Raw genomic sequence first — 19,568 nt, forward strand, 5'->3', positions numbered from 1 at the left:
TGCTCTGTGTTGTCTCCATGGATAATGCTAATAGGGCAACCTGAAGACAAGTACTACTGTATGTGGGTTTGTTTGTTTTTCAACCATCATATAAAACTAATTTGCTTTGCCTTTGCTATTTTGGCTTGTATCGCCAACTATATTATGCACATATCTACAATCTATTCACTGCCAAAACAAAACGTCCATTGAGTGTCAGCATAATTCTTATGTTCCCTGAAATATCGTGCACACCCATTACAACTAATGAATGAATAACTTAACCCCTTTCCATTTTCCATGGTTCCATGAATGAGTTCAAAGGTCTTGTTTCAGATTACAACCACAGTGGTCACGATCATTATTTCAACAAGTAAAGGGCTTTATTGTTGGCACAAAAACGATTTTGTTTGGGGTTAAGAAAAACATCTTGTTTAGCATAATAGGATAATGTGATGTATGATAACATAACAATGAACATCATAGTTACCGTGACTACCCATTGGTTAGTGGAGCTAAGAACAACGGAAAGTACACAATAACTTGTGGTTGAGGCCTTGCATTTATAAGAAACAATTTGTAGGTACTGTCGGAGGTACAAAATCATTTTCTTATAGATTTCTATACATTTTCTCATAGACTTCTATACATTTTCTCATAGACTTCTATACATTTTCTCATAGACTTCTATACATTTTCTTATAGACTTCTATACATTTTCTTATAGACTTCTATACATTTTCTTATAGACTTCTATACATTTTCTCATAGACTTCTATACATTTTCTCATAGACTTCTATACATTTTCTTATAGACTTCTATACATTTTCTCATAGACTTCTATACATTTTCTTATAGACTTCTATACATTTTCTTATAGACTTCTATACATTTTCTTATAGACTTCTATACAATCTGAATTATTTTTCTTACAGTATGACTTAAAACAAATAAAGACATAGCATGTGATGGATGAAATGGAGAGAGAGAAATAATCATTTCAAATTGTCATTAAGGCAACTTCCATCTCATAAACTTCTATACAATCTGAATAATGTTTGCTATTGAAGATGGAAAAGGCAAGAATGTGATGGACAAGGCAACTTCCATTCAAATAAAACCAAATTGATTCTTGAAATGTCGCAATGTATCTCCCAGGTTCATTCCAAGTCCATTCAATTCCACAGTGGCTGCATGCATTCATGTGTTTTCCTGCAGATAAGAGCTGTGGGGAAATCCTGAGTGAAGAGGCAGAGTATGAAAGACGGACAGAGAGACATTTAGAAAAGCCTGGGATAAATACGGACGCAGATAGAGTCGAAACACACCGTGTTCCCGGCAGCGCTTCATATGGTCACGCTGCTGCCCTCTGCGAGCCCGCCTGTTCCCCTTCAAAATGGAATCCTCAAAAGGCATTCACTCCCTCGCAATCATGTTTCAACCACGAGGCAGCAGGGCATACAAACAGGTTCCCTCACAAAACTCATTCTTGTGGTCGATCATAGCTTTCTCTGCCGGATCATAGACGGCTTTTAGAGGTTTTCCAGTCCAGGAAACACCGAAAATCCAATTAGGTAAAGACTATCAATGAATGTTTGTGAAGCAGAGAGAGGTGTGTGTTGTCTTTCTTTTGTGGATGTGCAGCAAGATCTGAGAAATACATCTTTTATTTTCAGCCCATTTTCATCATACCAATTTACACTTAATAACATTTCCCTCACTTTAGATGTTTTACTGACCATTAAGATTCCTATAGCGGCAACAGTTTGTCCATTTCACTCGTATTACATGTCATGGCAGAGCTAGCGAGGAAGAGGAGGTGCAGAAACATTTCTTTTAAAGTGAAGAGTGAGAGTTGTTATGGTGCCTGCATGCATCGGAGAAATTACACTGTCATGAAACGGGGGAAGTGGACAGATATGCAGTTTGTCGTACATGGGAACATATTAGATTCACAGTCATATTTCATTTCCCTGCATACGGCGAGGTTTCATTTCCTTCCCGGGACGTGGCGTCTACCTCCAGGGCATGTGACACGGAGGTACAGTAAGCGTGCGAACACACAAAGTGAGCGTCGAGATAACAAAAGAGGAAATCTCTACAACATGAGAGCGGGCAATGTGTCGTACAAGAGAAAGGCGAGCACACAAAGGGAAACAGTTGCAGCCCTGTAGGCTTCCCATATAGAAAGAGGAGGAAGTGTGGCGATTTGCCTTTTTCTTTTTCTCCTCTCACCATCTGCCCATCCAATTCTCTCATTAGTTACAACGCTGCGTCTCAAGGCCGATGGCATCAGCTGCTTATTAGCATGTGTGCAAATACCTCAGGCGTTTGTGAATGCATCTGCAGGTGTGTACGTGCGCTAGAAAGGCTTCTGTTTGTTTGTGTGTGTGTGTGTGTGTGTTTGGAGGGCTCACCTAAGGCACAGCTGGTGCAGAGCGCATGGTGCAGGTGATTGGAGCACCCTCTTCCATAAACAAAGTCTGGCGATGCAGTGGATGGAAATGAGCGGTGACCTGTGTTTTGCCTCAAAAGCACGCGATTAGAGCTTTTCCCTAAGTCTCCTCTAACAACTGACTGCTGTGATAGACTTTAAGCTCTCCTAAGCTTTTGTTATTAATTATCTTGAGCTACTCTAATCTCCACTGATTTAAAGTAATAGTTGACTTTTCTGTTCATGGAAATGCTTATATTGACTTTTAATCCTCTTAGGGGACTTCATGCTGTGGATACAAGGGCACGTTTTGGTAGAGAAGTACAAACGTAAGATGAATATATGCATATTCACTTTTGTAGAAGTCTATGAAAGAAATTCAAGAATGCATTTCTGATTTCAAACCTTGGGAGTTCAAATTGAACGGCCAGCCAATAGAAACACAACAAAAGTTACAGCACACTAACTATTGCACTTTTGCATACTTGTTTACCGTCTGATTCTTGCTGTTATCAAAGGAAACTTTATTAGTGTTGCCGAAGTTAACTTTTAAAATGAGTTTCTTTCTCGTACTCTGAACCAGAAATCTTTTCCTCTCTAAATCCTGAAGGTTTTTACCAAGGGGTTGCTTCATATATCATTCATAGCCTGATTTTTGTATATAAAAAAACTTGCTGTCTACAATATTTTCCATTTCATACTAGGATGGTAATAAAAAGATATACCAGATTCCCTCAGTACAAATGTTTGACTCTAATATGTCTTGGCTTTACAAAAAGTAATGACCGTAATGTAAGCTATTTACTGTGGAAGTTGTGATATCCATTAGTCAAAATGTTTAACCTACAGTATTGACCTCAGTGTTGCCCCCATTCGCTTGTTTTGTGTCTCCGTTCCCATACTCATCCATATGACGCCTTCTATAGTCCCAAACGGTTTGCATAGCGCTATTTTTAGACAGTACCATAGATGCTGATATGATGATCTACAATGACAGTGGGTACAAAAGCCTTTCCATCAACCACTCCTTCTTTAATTCAGTCCTTTCAACCTGCACTAATGCATTACTGTTTTAAAGCTTTGCACTCAAGGTGACCTCTAATACCTGCCTTTCATAAAGACTGAAATGAACAAAAATCACGACGGTTAAACTGAAATGGAATGCCAATGAAAATAAACCGCATTGCAGGTTTTACAGACGTCTTTTTAATGCCTCTGTGGTTATGGAAGACCATCCATCATATCCGTGGTAGAGGACACTGACTGGCTGATGTATGATATTTATTAAAATGCCAAATGCTTGCCAGATAAAATGCTCAACCCTACATTGTATGCCTGTTTGGGCTTTTATAGAAATGTGTAAGTGGGGAAAAAGGTTTGATATAATAATCAATATAAATGCTTGCAATCTTAATTATGTAAATGATAAGGCCATGATTATTCACATTGTGTGGATACATAGCTGATTGTGCGCTGATTGTTGGTCACAGTTGGGTTATTGTTAAATCAAAAAGGACATTTGGATTAGGATACATTCAAGTGGTTTCTCTAGAGCCACGGGTAAAATGGCGCAACTGGGCATCAATCAGAGGGTCAGCGGTTCGATTCCTCATTGATTGTTCTAGGGCAAGAAAAATGGTTTCCGTAGGCATGTGTTGTCCATTAGATGAAAGCATCAGCTAAATGACGTGTAATGATTAATCAATTGTCGTTTTTGGTGGCAAGCTTTGTGTTTATTGTCATGTTTTGGCAGTTGGGATGGACCAACCGTGAGCTGTCACTCTTCCTTCCTCCTTCCTCCTGACGGATTTGATCTCCCGCATCCCACCGTCTCATTTTCTCTCCCTGGTGTTGACTGGCATGGGAGCGGGAAGAGAGGTGGAGGGAAAGTCAGCGATGCCGGAAGCTGACACGGCATTCTAAGTTTGTAACTGTGCTGTGTTGCTGTTTCGCAGCCAGGCGCTTCTAGGCGGAGCGCTCTTTGTTGTGTGACATCAAACATAAGAGAAACCACATTCACGCTCCTTCTACCCCCTCGCGAACAAGTTCCGCATCTCCTTTATTCATGCCACAGGAGACCACATACACACACACGATACAATGGGAAAATAAGTCTTCTGCGGAACAATTATGAGGGTGTTACATGTGTCACATTTAACATTTGGACTTAATGAAGTCCTTTTATCACCCCTGAGAGTCGCCATTTTTTTGTTTTCGACCTTGCTGATTTATATTCCTCCAAACAAAGGAGTTTTTATCTGGAGAAATGTCCTCAACGTACATCTGGTGAATGAAAGAGGAGAGGAAGCGCTAATGACGCTAGAGAGGGTGATGCAAGGACCCAGTGTGATCAGAGGGCTATCTAGGGGCGGTGGGGGGTCCCTAGTTATCAAGACAGCTTTGGAGGCTTGCTGAGAATCTGCTACTGTGGAGGATAAAGCGGGAGGATTGTGTGGAAGCACACACACACACACACACACACACACACACACACACACACACACCCAAAGTCGATAACTCCCATTTGAAACTTTCTTTTCTTTCTTGTTCAAAAAGTTATAAATTATTTTTGACACGCTCACAGTACTTTAACAATGAAAGCAGTGTACATTTTTCATTGCTAAGATATATTCTTCTCCTTCAACTTTCACTGGAGTGTACGAATGAGAAGAAACTTTATTTCTTTGAAGCATCTGGCAACATAGAAAGTGTTGAAGCACAAGAGGCCCTTCTTCATTTTGTGTCGTGTTAAGAGGCAGGTGTTAAACAAAGGGAAAGGAGCAGAACACCCTTAAGAGGATACTCTTGACAATTCAGAGCAGTTCTATTGGATTGCCATGGTGACCCAGAGTCGGAGCAATACAACAAACAACATATTCAATTTATTTCTATAAAACTGAAATAAATGCAATTCTTCTTTGCATTTGAGAAGTTAGAACTGACTCCCGAGATGTTTGCAGCCAACTGATCTTCCATTGATCAATTAAATCAACGTATTTCCTTTTTAAACGTTCCAATCCATTCTCAACGGCTGTCGTCTGCTGTAAATTAGCTAGCTTCAAACTTTTCCAAGAAGAAGAACTTTAGGAACACTTAAAAGCTAAAACATTATACTGGATTATCTCGTCTGCTAAAAGAGAACTGTGCGCCCTTTTATTTAAACAATGAGCTTGTGTGGGCGCATATATCACAGAAACATAATTTCCTACATAGAGGAACAAATTAAAACTAATCATCGCATTAACAGAGTGTATAAACTGTATTCAGTAACACGGCTGAATTCATATCACAGAAAGTCCCGTCCAGTTGCTTCCATGAGAGTAGAACACCGATAAAAAGCTATACAGGCGCATAAAACACTTACTGCTCATTTGCCTGTGTGTGCCTGTATAACGAGCATCTGTGTTTTTATTTTAGTCCGACGTTATTACCTCTAACAGCGCACCTGTCTGTTCTGCGGATGAAGATTTCGAAAGCCCTTTTAAATGCCAGCCGGCAATGGGCTCGGTGGGTAGTTAGCGAAAGGATAGCTGACACACACACACACACACACACACACACACACACACACACACACACACACACACACACACACACACACACACACACACACACACACACACACACACACACACACACACACACACACACACACACACACACACACACACACACACACACACACACACACACACACACACACACACACACACACACACTTGTACAGCAGCAAACATTCTGTTGGGAAAATAGTGCTGCTAATTAGTGGAATTAGCCACAGATCAAAAGGTTCAATTAAAAAGTGGGGTTGTAGCGTGGAGGCAGCAGGCCTCATTTGCATCACAAAACATGCTCAGTGAGGACGATGCAGACCGACAGGCAGATGGACAACACTATGACCTGCACCTCCAAGGAGTGCAATACATACCTGACATACACATCAACATCCAGCAACTTCCTGTTTAACACTGGGAACATGGCAGTTTAGCATAATGACTTTATCAAACGAAGTTCATTGTAGTTTTTCCAAGAACTACAACACCTAAGTTAGACTTCTGCCTGGTTGGATAACGCTAGGGTTAAGAGAGAACTGTCGACTGGATAGAAGAAGGTTCCAGTCACTGTGATATAACCCATTGGATTCTTGACTACAGTTTTAAAGCTAAAACAGGCATTTTTAGGGAATTCAAATGGTGTAACTGCACTTGAAGAAGAAACCACTGCCCTAATTATACCCAGATTTGTTGTCTTATTTGACTATAAATGGAACCATAAATAACAAAATGAACATCACGCTAGAAGAAATCTTTAGGAAAATAGTAGGCACATTTTTTCATAGACCTCTACAGAATTGGATTGTTTGAAAAATCGTATTGGAGTGGAGTTAAAGGCATTGCTGATGTAGTCTGGAAGAACTGGCACTTTCAATTGACTCTAAACATTCACAAGCACGCAAAGGATTCATGTATACACACACACACACACACACACACACACACACACACACACACACACACACACACCAGGAGATGAGAAATGACATTCATATACCGGCTGTTGAGGAATTAATTTTCTCGAAGACGCAAATGGAACATGGGCATTTATTTGCTCTAACACACACACACACACACACACACACACACACACACACACACACACACACACACACACACACACACACACACACACACACACACACACACACACACACACACACACACACACACACACACACACACACACACACACACACACACACACACACACACACACACACACACACACACACACACACACACACACACACACACACACACACACACACACACCAGCTAATCAGAAGCATGTCATTCATTTGCACACATACACGCTCTTTACTTGCCGTGCGGCTGTCCGCAAAGTGCGTGTCGCTGGCCTTTTGAGTTCCAGGCTTAATTAAGAGTATAATTAAGTGTGTGCTGTTATGGATTTGCTCAGTGAGGTATGTAGTTGTGTGTGTGTGTGTGTGTGTGTGTGTGTGTGTGTGTGTGTGTGTTACATGTGTGTACATCCCCGGAGCTGCTCTCTGCCACAGCTTGGAGAAACACGGCCAATTCACGGCACTGCTAATTTACCATTTAAATACCACATGTTTGGCTCCTAATTAAATAAAGCACAGGCAGCACCCATGTTTTCCATCTCTCGTTCTGTGTTTATTACAGCGAAATGAATTGCATAGTCTAAATGTCATGCCATGTAAAATGAGATTTCCTACTTAGTTTTTTATATTATTGTTTCCTTTTTTAGCCTCTGGCTTAAAGTGGTCTATTTCTGTTTCTCTTTCCAAGTCACTTATGGTGCCTTCTCTGACACCTTTTTATCAATGAAGTGTGTCTCTGACTAACTCCCATACCTCCTCTATTTCTGTGAACATTATATGTTTGTTTTATAGTCCGTGCCTTGGAGACCCAGCCCTCATATAACCGTTTTTATTAACGTAAAGGTTAGGGAAATAGTTAACTAAACCAAAATAAGTCAAACTTAACAATTAGAAAAATAGGGTGCATATCTTTGTCACAATTTACGTCAAATAAGAATGTCTTTATGTCTTTATGCCTTAAAGGCCAGACCATTGACATGCACACAAACCTATAGCACACAGTTCAGGAAAGGGAAACACGCACAACCATAAAAGGGCCTCTTTAATGGGTACTTGTGTTGCCTTCAATTAGAAATAACTTGTCCTAACCCTAGTTTAAAGTATTATCTTTTAGCCCTAAAATAAAAAATGGATAAGTGGGTCTTTAAATTGATCCCACTCATAGCTTTTGTTAACTAAGAGACGGACACAAAATAGTGGAATTTCTCGTGCCTAACTCATTTTTAAGCATTTACAGAATCAGCCACTGCGGTGGTTGTTCTGTCCTGAACTGTGCAGCCCTGCTCTCCTCTGAGTGTGTGCAAGGAGTGTGTATTCCCATGCTGCTGCTGTCTGCTACAGTGGCAGTTTGTAGCTCCATGCTGTGTTAAATGGGACTGTCCAGGCTGCTCCCAGGCCTCATTCATCAGCCTCACACGGGAACAGACCTGGCTGCTGGGAAACCACCTGGGACGCACTGACACACACACTCGAGCACATACAAACATTTAGCAAACAGCCACACCTCTTATATCAAAAACGTTGTCATTTTAGCATGTGGGAGTTTAATAATGACTTGACCTCCCGTTAGCAGTTGTTGACCTGGACACCGTCCTCGTGAACTCTTCGTCCTCCTCTGCGTCCCATACGGCCTTTTCCTCCACCACTCCCAACCCTTCTTTGCTATTTTGCAATGAGTCGTTCACGCCTGACTCCATCTGCCGCTTGGCTGCCACTGTTGTACCCGTTCGCACTGCGACTCCGGCCTGAGCCAAGCTCGCGTCGGGCCAACATTGGTCCACGTCCAGCTAATTTCCTCCTGTAGTATCCAGAGGAGGGACGGAAGACGGAAAGACGACTCTCTAAAGAAGTCCAGGGTTCTTAAGAAGCATGCCATCTGGGTGCTAAATGGTTTAAGCAGCACTCCGTGTTTTCAGTTTCAATGTTAGAAGGCTAAGATCTTTGTTTCTGCATGTTCAAGGACCTGCCTTTTAAAACGTTTCGTTGCCATTTTGTAAAGCCACATTTGCCATTTGGTGGAGCCTTTTATTCGAACCTTTCTAGTGCTGCGAGTGCATTCCTTGTTCTCTAAGTACCGCTGAATATCCGTTTCTCGTTCATTGCATCATTTAAATCAAGCACCTTGAGAGAGGTGCGCATTTTGACAGGTTTTTTCATTCCTCAGAAGTTCCTTTTAGCGTGTAATAGTGTTTTTAGTTCTGACCTGCTTTGAAAGCACCACGGGGAATACAGCATTTAACAATGTCATACTCAAAAAACCTCAATTCTTTGCCTTTATTTCAAGTCTTAAATGATAAGGGAAACAAAAAACAGCCTCAGAAACTGTGCCGAGTTTGTTCAGCTGTGGGATTGTGGTGCAGTTCTTGAACAGTCTTGTTTGCTTACGGTACTTTGATTTGTTACTGTTCCCTTCAATTTCACCACATCAGGTACTGTGGTCATTTCCTCCTATTTGTTCGTTACCCCTAGAGTTTGTCTCCTTTTTTACGAAATAGCTCCTTTTGAAAATCACGACTCGCATCAAGTCCTGGAAGGTCCTGAGAACGAGTTTTATTCCCGCTCTCATCACTGCATCGAGTTCTCTTCGCTCCCATGAACTGAGGGGAAGATTTACACAGCTCCTCTTGACCTTGAATTTCCTCTTTTATCCCTTTTTTTATATTTCACACCGTGAGTGTTCTGTTCCTCTGAAGACTTACACCTTTGTAGTCTGCAACTGCTGTTCCCCCGAGTTGTAAATGAAACACTGTTCGGATAGACGCCAAGAAGAAGTAAAAGAAGTGGTTTCTTCCCAAATGAAATTCGACGGGACTTGATGAGCCCCTTTTATCATCCTAAGAAGTTGAAAATGGCTGCATTTGTCATCAATCCTTTGCGTTTCCCTACCTTGATATATCGTTATAGAGGCAATGGATGAAGCTGTTCCACGTCAGTGTGTTATTCCCATCTCTCGGGTCTTTTCATGAGAGGAAGGGATCATGTCAGCGTGGTTAAAACGGCCACAGTTTGCCCTTTGTGTTAACCCTAGCTGGAGGCGCTGGTGTCATCCGTGTCATTTCTCTCTACTGAGCCCGTAGTGTCTTCTTTTTATAACGAGGTTAACCCCAATCTTGTGGGCTGCCGCCTCCGTATTGTACACCACATCAAAGCTGCGTTGACTTTGTAAAGCGCGTGTACCGTTACCATGTGACCTTTCACTCCTGCAAAGTAATACGTGCCGCCTGGCTCCCCTCGCTTCATTTTCACCTCAGTGTGAATTAGTGAGAAAATACATGTTTGCTTCTTTTATTGTCAGGAAAAAAAAGACTTTGGATCCGTCTCTCTCCTGGGTTAGCTCTCTCTCCTGTGTTAGCCCGGTTAGCCCCTCTGCTAATTGGCCGACCATACCTCCCCTTGGGGGGGCGGAGCATGTGATTGACAGGGGTGATAATTAGTGTAATGGCAGCTTGTGTAGATGGTGGGAGGCTATCAAAACCGCCGCTGGTGTTTCTAGGTGTGTGTGTGTGTGTGTGTGTGTGTGTGTGTGTGTGTGTGTGTGTGTGTGTGTGTGTGTGTGTGTGTGTGTGTGTGTGTGTGTGTGTGTGGTGTGTGTGTGTGTGTGTGTGTGTGTGTGTGTGTGTGTGTGTGTGTGTGTGTGTGTGTGTGTGTGTGTGTGTGTGTGTGTGTGTGTGTGTGTGTGTGTGTGTGTGTGTGTGTGTGTGTGTGTGTGTGTGTGTGTGTGTGTGTGTGTGTGCCGGATGGTTGAAAAGACACTGCTCAGCCTACTGTGTAACTGTGATCTTATTGTGTCCATTCAGCCTCTTCTGTGCAGTGTCTGTGCCTCATGTATTTCTCTCATTTCCGCCCCCCCCCCCCCTCGATTTTCTCACTTAGTTTCCTCTTCTTCTCGCCCCGCATGCAGTCGTGGAGGTGTCATTAGCACCGTGTCCTAATTAGTCCAGTGCCAGCTAATTGTGCTTCTGACGCCGTGTCTCTGGGGAGGCAGGCCTTGCTAATTTCAATAAGAGTAAACAAGCAAACAGCTCCCCACTGAACGGCTATGGATTAATTAGAGACCATCCGCTGCAACCGAAAGAAAGAGGAAGGAGTTCGGAGGCGGCAGGATGAGCTGCACACGGAGAACGCGAGGTGAAAGAACGTTCGCTTTTCATTGTCGTCACTCCGAAGCTGACGCTCGTTTTGGGAAATTACCATCACTTTCATTTTCCGCTGCCTCTCTCCAAAGCGGGATCCTCTCAAGCGGCAGATCCCCATCGAGAAACAACGCCTCGAATGTGTTGTTTTTCACAAGTTTCATTTAAAAGGTTGAAATGAAGCAAACAAGTCTGTATTCGTTTCCTTGAGAGAGACTTGATTTGTGTGTTCCTCAGGGCCCAGATTGCTTCTATGAAGGCAGTCGCTTCTGTACAGCCTATTTTTACATCTGACAGAACTACCGTGTTTCTGCTTTTGTATTATTTCTAGATGGATGAGCATGCATACTTGTTCTCAGCATCAGTTTGCCTCATGTTCATGCAGTTACAGATTCACCTGGGAGCTCCTCCAGTACAAGCACACCTTTTCCTGCCTCTTGCCTCTGAGCAGCTCTGCTTCAGTGGTTCTAGTACAGGCTGTATTGGACAGTTTACTCTAAGACTAACATACTTTGAGTACGTCCATTTCCTCCTACTTTCTCCAATACATTTCATAGGGACATATAGTACTTTTTGCTATCAATATATTGGATAGTCACTTTCAGGGAATCAGATTCATAATGCAAATATGATCAACATCATGTAAGTATTATTAAAGGTACAAATTAAATCTACTTTATTCATCCCTTGGTGAAATTCACAAGCTACACAGCAGTATATATGCCTATAGTAAAATAATAGGCTCCGCCTTGTTGCAAGTTACAACATAGAAGTGATGAACACATTAATGCATCATCAATTCTAATCTAAAAATATATCCAAAAATATAAAATTAGCAGTTTTAAGCATGTTTGATGCTGATACTTTTGTATTTGTACTAGTGAAATGTGATTGCAGACTTTATCAATGTTAGCATTGTAGGCTAGCTCAAACACTTGACAGCCATGCTTAGTGCTACTCCTCTAGGTAATCCAATAGTATGAGTTTATTCCGAGACAGTTTATAAATCACGGATGTTCAGACATTTGCAATAAAAATACAAAAGTAACCAGGAGGTTGGCTTCAGATATTTGGACTCCAGTCACATGACTTGGACTTGACCCGGGATTTGTTGCGTGGACTTTGCAATGTCTCACTTTTGTTCTGCTTTTCCAAGAGCAGACAGGTTAGCAGGTGCTGCGCTTACTCCCACCCCCATATGAGAAACTCACAGTCGTCGTCATGAACAGATAAACTGTGATGTGACTGCCTATCGCTTCTTGTTTGCTATCTGTGAAGCCTTCACATCACTGCTGTGAGCCGTATCGCACTCTTCCCTTCTCACCTAATTAATCACACTATCGAACTTAATGCCAGTCAACAAAAAACAGTCGGCAGTGAGAGTGAGGTGCCATCCTCTCTTTCTTCACCCTCTCCACTCCCCCCTTTCATTCCAGCTGGATTGTGACAGGGAGACAGGTTCCTTTTTCATGCTCCAGATATTTCACCCATTGTTTAATCGGGTTCACAGAGGGCCCCCTCTTTATCACCGCAAGCCTGTGTGTGTGTGCCATTAGGTCAGACATTAACTATCGAGCACCACATCCGCTGGTGACGGAGCACGCTTGTAAATCTGGGGCTGCTGAAGGGTGTATCTCCTCCCTCAAGAGATGAATGGAATAATGGGTCTTCGTTACGGGCTTCATTGTCGACACTTAAGCGCATCCACATGCACACGTACACTATTAAAATGTAAATATAGGCGCTCTTTTGGAAAAAACTAAATAGAGATAAACTGTGAAAATTGCAAAAACACCCTCCAACCCGGGTACCATCCCCCCACACACACATGGCACATATCGTCTCACACTCTTTAATGACAGCACTTAGATATGCCTCATGGGAGTGGTGGAGTTTGTCGCTGACGTGGTGATAGACGGTTCTTTTTTGCAAAGACGTTACATTTAACACTTTCACCTGGGTGTGTGTTTCAAGTTTTGTCATCTGAGCATGGGGAGAGAAAGAGGAAAGGGAGGGGGGAGGGGGGTGCAGAGATGGGTGCATGAGAAGGATTTATGGCTGTAATAATGGAATCTCAGTGGCTGGGCCATTGACACTGAGGCATTTTCTCTCATCTTCTTCCCATTATTAGATAGATGGAACAGGGGGGAGTAAGCACAGCAACATATGGGCGGGCAGGAATGGCAGGCTGTCGTGTTGGAGTGCATATCCCATGGGGCGGTCATCGTTCTTCCTTTATACCACAGGCATCCATACGCATCAGGCTATATTAAGTTATATGGGGTCATACAGCTTGATGGTTTGGCTTCAAATCTGTTTACTTTGCTGCGTGTCTAAGAGTCTACTGCAATGCTAGTATTTGCACCAAATTCCCTTCTAATTCATCCAGAATCTCTTGAGATATTTAAGGGAAATCTTAAAATGAAGTTAGGTTTTGTTGGGTTGGTCAAGTTTAACATATGCCATGGTCTTTTTTTAAACTTTATTGTAGCTAAAATAGATTCAGCAGACGATGGCTGCTGAATCTATTTTAGCTATTTTGATATCAATTACCTTTTGCTCCATGTCACCTCTCAGTGACCTTTCGGACTGGATTATACCCAATAATTCAACCAATTGAATCATACATTACAATTTGTAGATGTTTTTATTTTAATCCCCAAGGCCATTATGTTGCCCCTTTATGATTAGTTGTGCTGTTGTAAACATTGGCAGAATTTAGCGTTTTTGTTCTTATTATTCGTCCTTAAGGTCACCAATGCATTACGCAGAATTGTTTATACACTCAAGCTGCCTGCAAATGAATTGGAGCTGTAAAATCCAGTTTGTCACGGTTCAGTCCTATGCTATTAATGAAGTATGTCAAGGTCTGCTCAATTAGGGGAAATATATTTGCTTCATTAGAGGATGTTTACCTGATGTTTGCTGCTTTGATGCCGGAGCACTCGTGTAAAAAGTTTGCTTGTCCTTATAAACCTCTTTCAACTTGTTTATGTAAAACCTTCCTTGTGCTGTTTTATTGCCATTTATCAGTTCCGAATAAGCTGGTTGAACAAAGGTTAATGTGTGCATTCATCCATCCATTCATCCATCCAATTCCAATAAACCCACATCTTCATTATGTCCCGGAAACCTCCTTCCAGCATGGCAGCGTGCCACCGACGCTGCTCATTGGCCGTCACCGGGAAACAAACACCTGCCATTTGGTAATTAACACCTGCTGTGCGATAGCAGACACCTGCTTTTGCCTGCATTGATTATTTCATGGTGACAGAATTGGATGTAATGAATGGCTAAACGCTTTCCTTCATTTTAATAATTTACATTGAAGCAGCTTCCTCATCAGATTCCTGCTGCGGCTAAGAAGAGCTTCATTAGCATACGGACAATTGGGTCTGTTGTTGGAAAGGTGAAGGTCAGCTACGAACTATCGCTCACTTTTTGTTGTCTCATTCAGCCAGAAACCCTGCATTTCACTGAACCTTCTACTATTATTCTTCCTTTCTTTCTTTCTCATTATGGGTTTTCTCATCATTTCCTCGTTTCTAAAGTGCTCCGTATCACACTAACGTAGGAAGGCACGACAATATTGACAAAAAGTTGGTGCAAAAACAAATATGTCTGCCGTGTAGGATGCCTATTTTCCAATGTTGGCAAGTCCATAACGTGCATACGCTGTACTCATTGGTTTTTGACTCAGAAACATGAACCACAATGTCCAATTAGCAGCTGTTCTCAAGCTTTCAATCTTGTCAAACACCTTATTCAATTTCCTGGTCAGTTTCTTCTGAGTATTTTACGGTATTTTCCTTATTCTGGCGTTAAAATGGGACTAGTGTTAGCTGATTTAGCATGTGCCTCACACAAAGTGATATTAAGCTGTCGTTGACCGTGAAACCAGACATGTATGGTCTGCCAAGCTGCAGTGGCATTTACATAAAATGTCAGCATTTATTATATCATTTTACCGTTTTTCAAGCTCACTGCTGTGCTGTGATTCTTAACTCCAAAACTGAAAAGGTTTCCCTGAATTGCCTTTGAAAAGATCGATAGAGTTTCACCATTTGCTTCCACGCTATTCAACGGAGTGACAAAAAGGAGCGGGTTTTAGCTGAGTTACTTAAACTCAAGGGAGGCATTGGGAATACATGAATTCATCCACTCCTCGCCTGCTAATCTCTGCCCTCATTGGACTCTTGTTTGCTTGGGAAAGAGAGAATAAAATGGAGTAAGACTTGGTGGAAATTTCACAATGTGTAGTGATGCTAAAGGCCAGACAGCTCATGGGAAATAACACGCATACCGTGAAGTGAAGGAGAAATGTAAGACTTTGGATTAAGTGTGATTACACTTATGCTGTTGAAGTTCAGGTCTACCAGTTGTTGACCTCTGCACTCGAGATCATAGCCTCCTTTCTCAAGAAAAGCATGAGCGTTGCCCTCGTGTTCACCCGCGGTTGTTTTTCAAATAACAGACCAATTGAAATATATGCTAATCCTCGGCTGGTTTTTCGCTGCTATCCCTATGCGCAGAGTGACACAATATTTCCATAACCATTTGGACATTTTAGAGGGATTAAGGAGGAGGGGTTAGGAGGGGGTCGGGGAACCCCAGGCAGCTCTACACACACTATACATCAGCTGACAGTGAGCACGGTGAAGGGCATGTGTTTAAGCGTGATTGATGCACATGCCAGTGATGTGGAAGACAGTGGGAATCTAGATTAGGAAGAAAAGACCCATGGGACGGAAATGAGAGATGTGTGGGGGAGATGGATTGCGAGGGAAAGTGAAACAGAGGGGAGATGGTGTCTGTGAACTTCTGATAACCCGTTTTCTCACTGAGACACTTTGAAGTCCAGTCCATCACCTGGCCGGCCCAGAAAACCAAGATATGCACGAGTTTTCCTTTGGCTCCCTGCCGTTAGCTTTTTTAATCTGGGTGTTTTGTTTTGTAAAGAAGGCTTAACTAGAGTCGGACACAGCAAAGGCGATACCCAAAGCCCCTTCTTTAATGTCCACCAAGTGACTTCAGAAGAACATTATTCACACTGTGGATTACATTAAAGTGACACGGGGGCAAGCTGGCATGTTATCTTAATTCAAGAAGTTTTGCTGGGAGGATTATAAGATATCTCAAAGCAGGCGCTAAATGTGGCAGCCAGGGCCCTCATCAAAGATCTCAAAAACAGGTGAGGAATTAAGTGCCCCATCAACAAAGCCCCCAAAGGCAGTTCTCCAAAGCTCTTCTAAAAAAAGGTGGGTTATAAAAGGAGTGCTTATGACTCTTTCCCTTACCTGCTTCATTGGGACACACCACACAAATGGTTCCTTATATTACTCAAAGTAACAAAACTGTTAAGAAGAGTGGCAGAAAATGGCATACTGTGCGTTTAATCCAATACGGGAAATCACAATTTTCCCAGGAGGCATCTGCTGACATAAAAGGCTCCTGAGACGAAAGTGGTCTCCCCCATGCTGCTTGATTTCAGAGCAAAATACAGATTATTTCCAGGAAGGACAAAATAGACTTTTTTATGGAATGTGGTGAGCTGTGCTACCCAAAGACAGCAAGTGGCGATTTGTGCTTTTGTGTGTTTTCGCTGCGTCTTTATTCAGGCTGTCAGGGGCCGGGGAATAGAGCTGAAGGCTGTCAGGGCTACAGGGGCCCCAGACTTGTAGACCACAGGGAGGAAAAGTGTTAAAATCGAGAGCGAAAATAAGTATTTAGGAAATAAATGAAGGATAGTACTTTGATTGTTTGCATGAGCTTGTATTATTGTTGTGTGTTTGTCTGAGGGCACAAAGAGAGAAAAGGTACCCAGGCAGCCCATCCATTGTGGCTGTAAGCACGGCCCTGACGGAGGGTAATGGCCCGTATTCTAATCCTCTAAAAGAGGTTCAAATGCACAGAGACGAGAGGGAGGACGAGACAAAAAAAAAGAGGTAGGGGAGGGACTGAGAGGCCACATCCTACGCCTCATTGAGTCCTCATTCGGAACGGCCGGCACTTCATTAAAAAACTAAGGAGCCTTCCGCGGAAACACAAAAAAGGGAACGCCTGTTGTTCCTACTTCATCAGGACACGCAGAAAAGCCCAGAGTGTGTATTTGTTTTATCACGACCAAAGCGTACCAGAGCGTAGCTTCGAGGGCCGAACATTCGTAATTTATGATAATTGTTTTCTCCAAAAGTGTAAATATACTACGACGATTATTTCCGGGAGAGCACACACCAGTCGATGTGACGTTTCATCAGAGGGCGGAGAAAAATGATCAAGCAAAATGCTTCTGACGCCCGGGGGGTGGGATATGGTGTCAAAACAGTTGTACTTTCACACATGAGTGCGTGGAGATACTTGCGAAAATAATTCAACAGAAACTTTTTCGATTTTCTTTTAACTTCAACCTTTATTCATTCCACGTTTCATCAAGTGCATTGACTCCAGTCATTTACATTCACACCACGTCAAATTCAAATCAAGGGACATGAATACAAATGTTGTTAAAGCTACAGAAAGAAAAAGAAAATAACCTATTTATTTGTTATAATAACCTGTTTTGCTAGTATTGTGTCTTGTGTTCAATATTGAAATCATTAACCATGAACATGCTTTTCTGTTGTGGAAAGTCAAGCAAACATTTATACTGTCATCATAACTTATATCCAAAAAGTAGTACTAGCTAAGAAAAGACCCACTGTCGTTTAAGCTTAGCAACAAAGTATATCCAACATAGTATTCACAACTGGATTTGACTTTGAATTGGGGAAGAACATATGATTAAAGTTCTTTGTGGAGTGCAAGCAATCTGCTGAGTCACTTTTAATCATCAGCTGCTGCTTGATGAATTGTTTTATCACGGAGAAGAGCCGTGAAGCCAGCAGGTCAATGGTGTGTTTTTTGCTGATAATTACTGCAGTAAATGACTATGGTGGAGGAGTTTTGATTTATTAAGAAGCTGATTGCCTTTCTGACTGTTGTGAATTTGCTTTATAAGTGGGCATAGTTTGAATAATGTGTCTACAGAAAGGTGTGGGGTGATGGCTAATTGATGCTAGGTGCTAGCAGCTGGTCTTATAGTTCTGTCAATCAGCTGTGTCAGGTTATGATTATTAAAGATACATTTGTTCCACTGAATGAACTTTGAATATGCTTTGACATGGATGTTTCTTCTATAGAGCTTATGTCATGTTGCCTTTCACCTATTTCCTCTTATGAGTACTTGTTCAGCTCCCACCAACCTGAATAATGTACCCACGCTGCCAGGCATTTCTACAACTGACCAACCCTCACTCCCGCAGGGTCAAGGTACGTTTGTTTTTCTCTCCACCACCCCTCTTCGTGGGGCCGCAGTGGCCTCCTTTTATCCAACTCTCTATCTCTGTTGCTCCATCCTCCTCATATTGATCGCTGCATGACCCTTAACCCTGACTGTGAGTAATGGAATTGCCCGTGTTGGACACAGGCCTCGGTCAAGGTCTTGTAAACGTGTTTGCGCGAACTCGCCGATCGATGTCTCGCTTGCTCCTGTGTCAGGGCGAAAAAAGCCTTCATGTGATGTCTGTCAGAATCTTATCTCGATTTGAGAAAGGTCTTGAAATCCAGCTGAAGCCAAACAGTCTGGAGAGCAGAACTTCTATATTTTTACCTAGTTTTTATATATCTTCTGTCTTGAATCGCAAGCCATTAAAAATGTATTTTTAATGAGTTTATTTCTGAGTAACAAGCACTTAAACAAGATGGACACCTGCTCTTACAAATTGATTGCTGCCATGAAAGGGAAGCAGTAATCTTGATGTTTGTGTATCATCTTGTCTTGCACAACACTTCTTTAAGGAGTGACTCATGTGTGCTTTGGAGATTCTGACAGATACATTTCAGGTTTCTTTAAAAATGTTATTTCTCCCACAAAATCAGACTCTCCCAATGGCGTATATTTCAGACATTGACTGAGGGGGAAAAGAGTTAGGGTTGTTCCTGCTGAATCGCTGGACCGAAATGATATGACACACCACTCAAGAGTCTATCAAATTTCATTTTGACAGATGGGACCAGTGTGGGGAGGCATTGCCTGGTGATGGGAAAAGATTGTGGTAGAAAATAGGGCAGCGTGGTGTACGGAAAGTGTGCCGTGACCGTCTTCACCGCAATGTTTATGGGGGTTACCAGAGGGACTGAGAGAGAGAGTATGTTTGTGCGCTATAAGTACAAGGTTACTGATATTTCTGGAAATAGGTAGGAGGGTGATGCCCTGGATAGACTACCCTGAACTGTACACTTCAAAAAATGAACATTATACCCAAGGATACATACAAATCCTGTTGAAGTTCATTTTAAGTATTTTGTTGAATTTATAACAGATGGTCTTTCCTTTATAAGGCA

At 42.2% G+C, this 19,568-nt stretch overlaps 1 protein-coding gene across 1 annotated transcript in view; it reads left to right on the plus strand.

The window, feature by feature from the left end:
* LOC139435342 (uncharacterized) overlaps nucleotides 1–19,568 on the plus strand; it is a 37,023-nt gene that overhangs the window by 2,142 nt on the left and 15,313 nt on the right. The gene's annotated exons all lie outside the window — the stretch shown is intronic.

The sequence above is a fragment of the Pseudochaenichthys georgianus genome, chromosome 2, assembly GCF_902827115.2.
Source record: "Pseudochaenichthys georgianus chromosome 2, fPseGeo1.2, whole genome shotgun sequence".
In the NCBI taxonomy this organism is placed as follows: Eukaryota; Metazoa; Chordata; class Actinopteri; order Perciformes; family Channichthyidae; genus Pseudochaenichthys; species Pseudochaenichthys georgianus.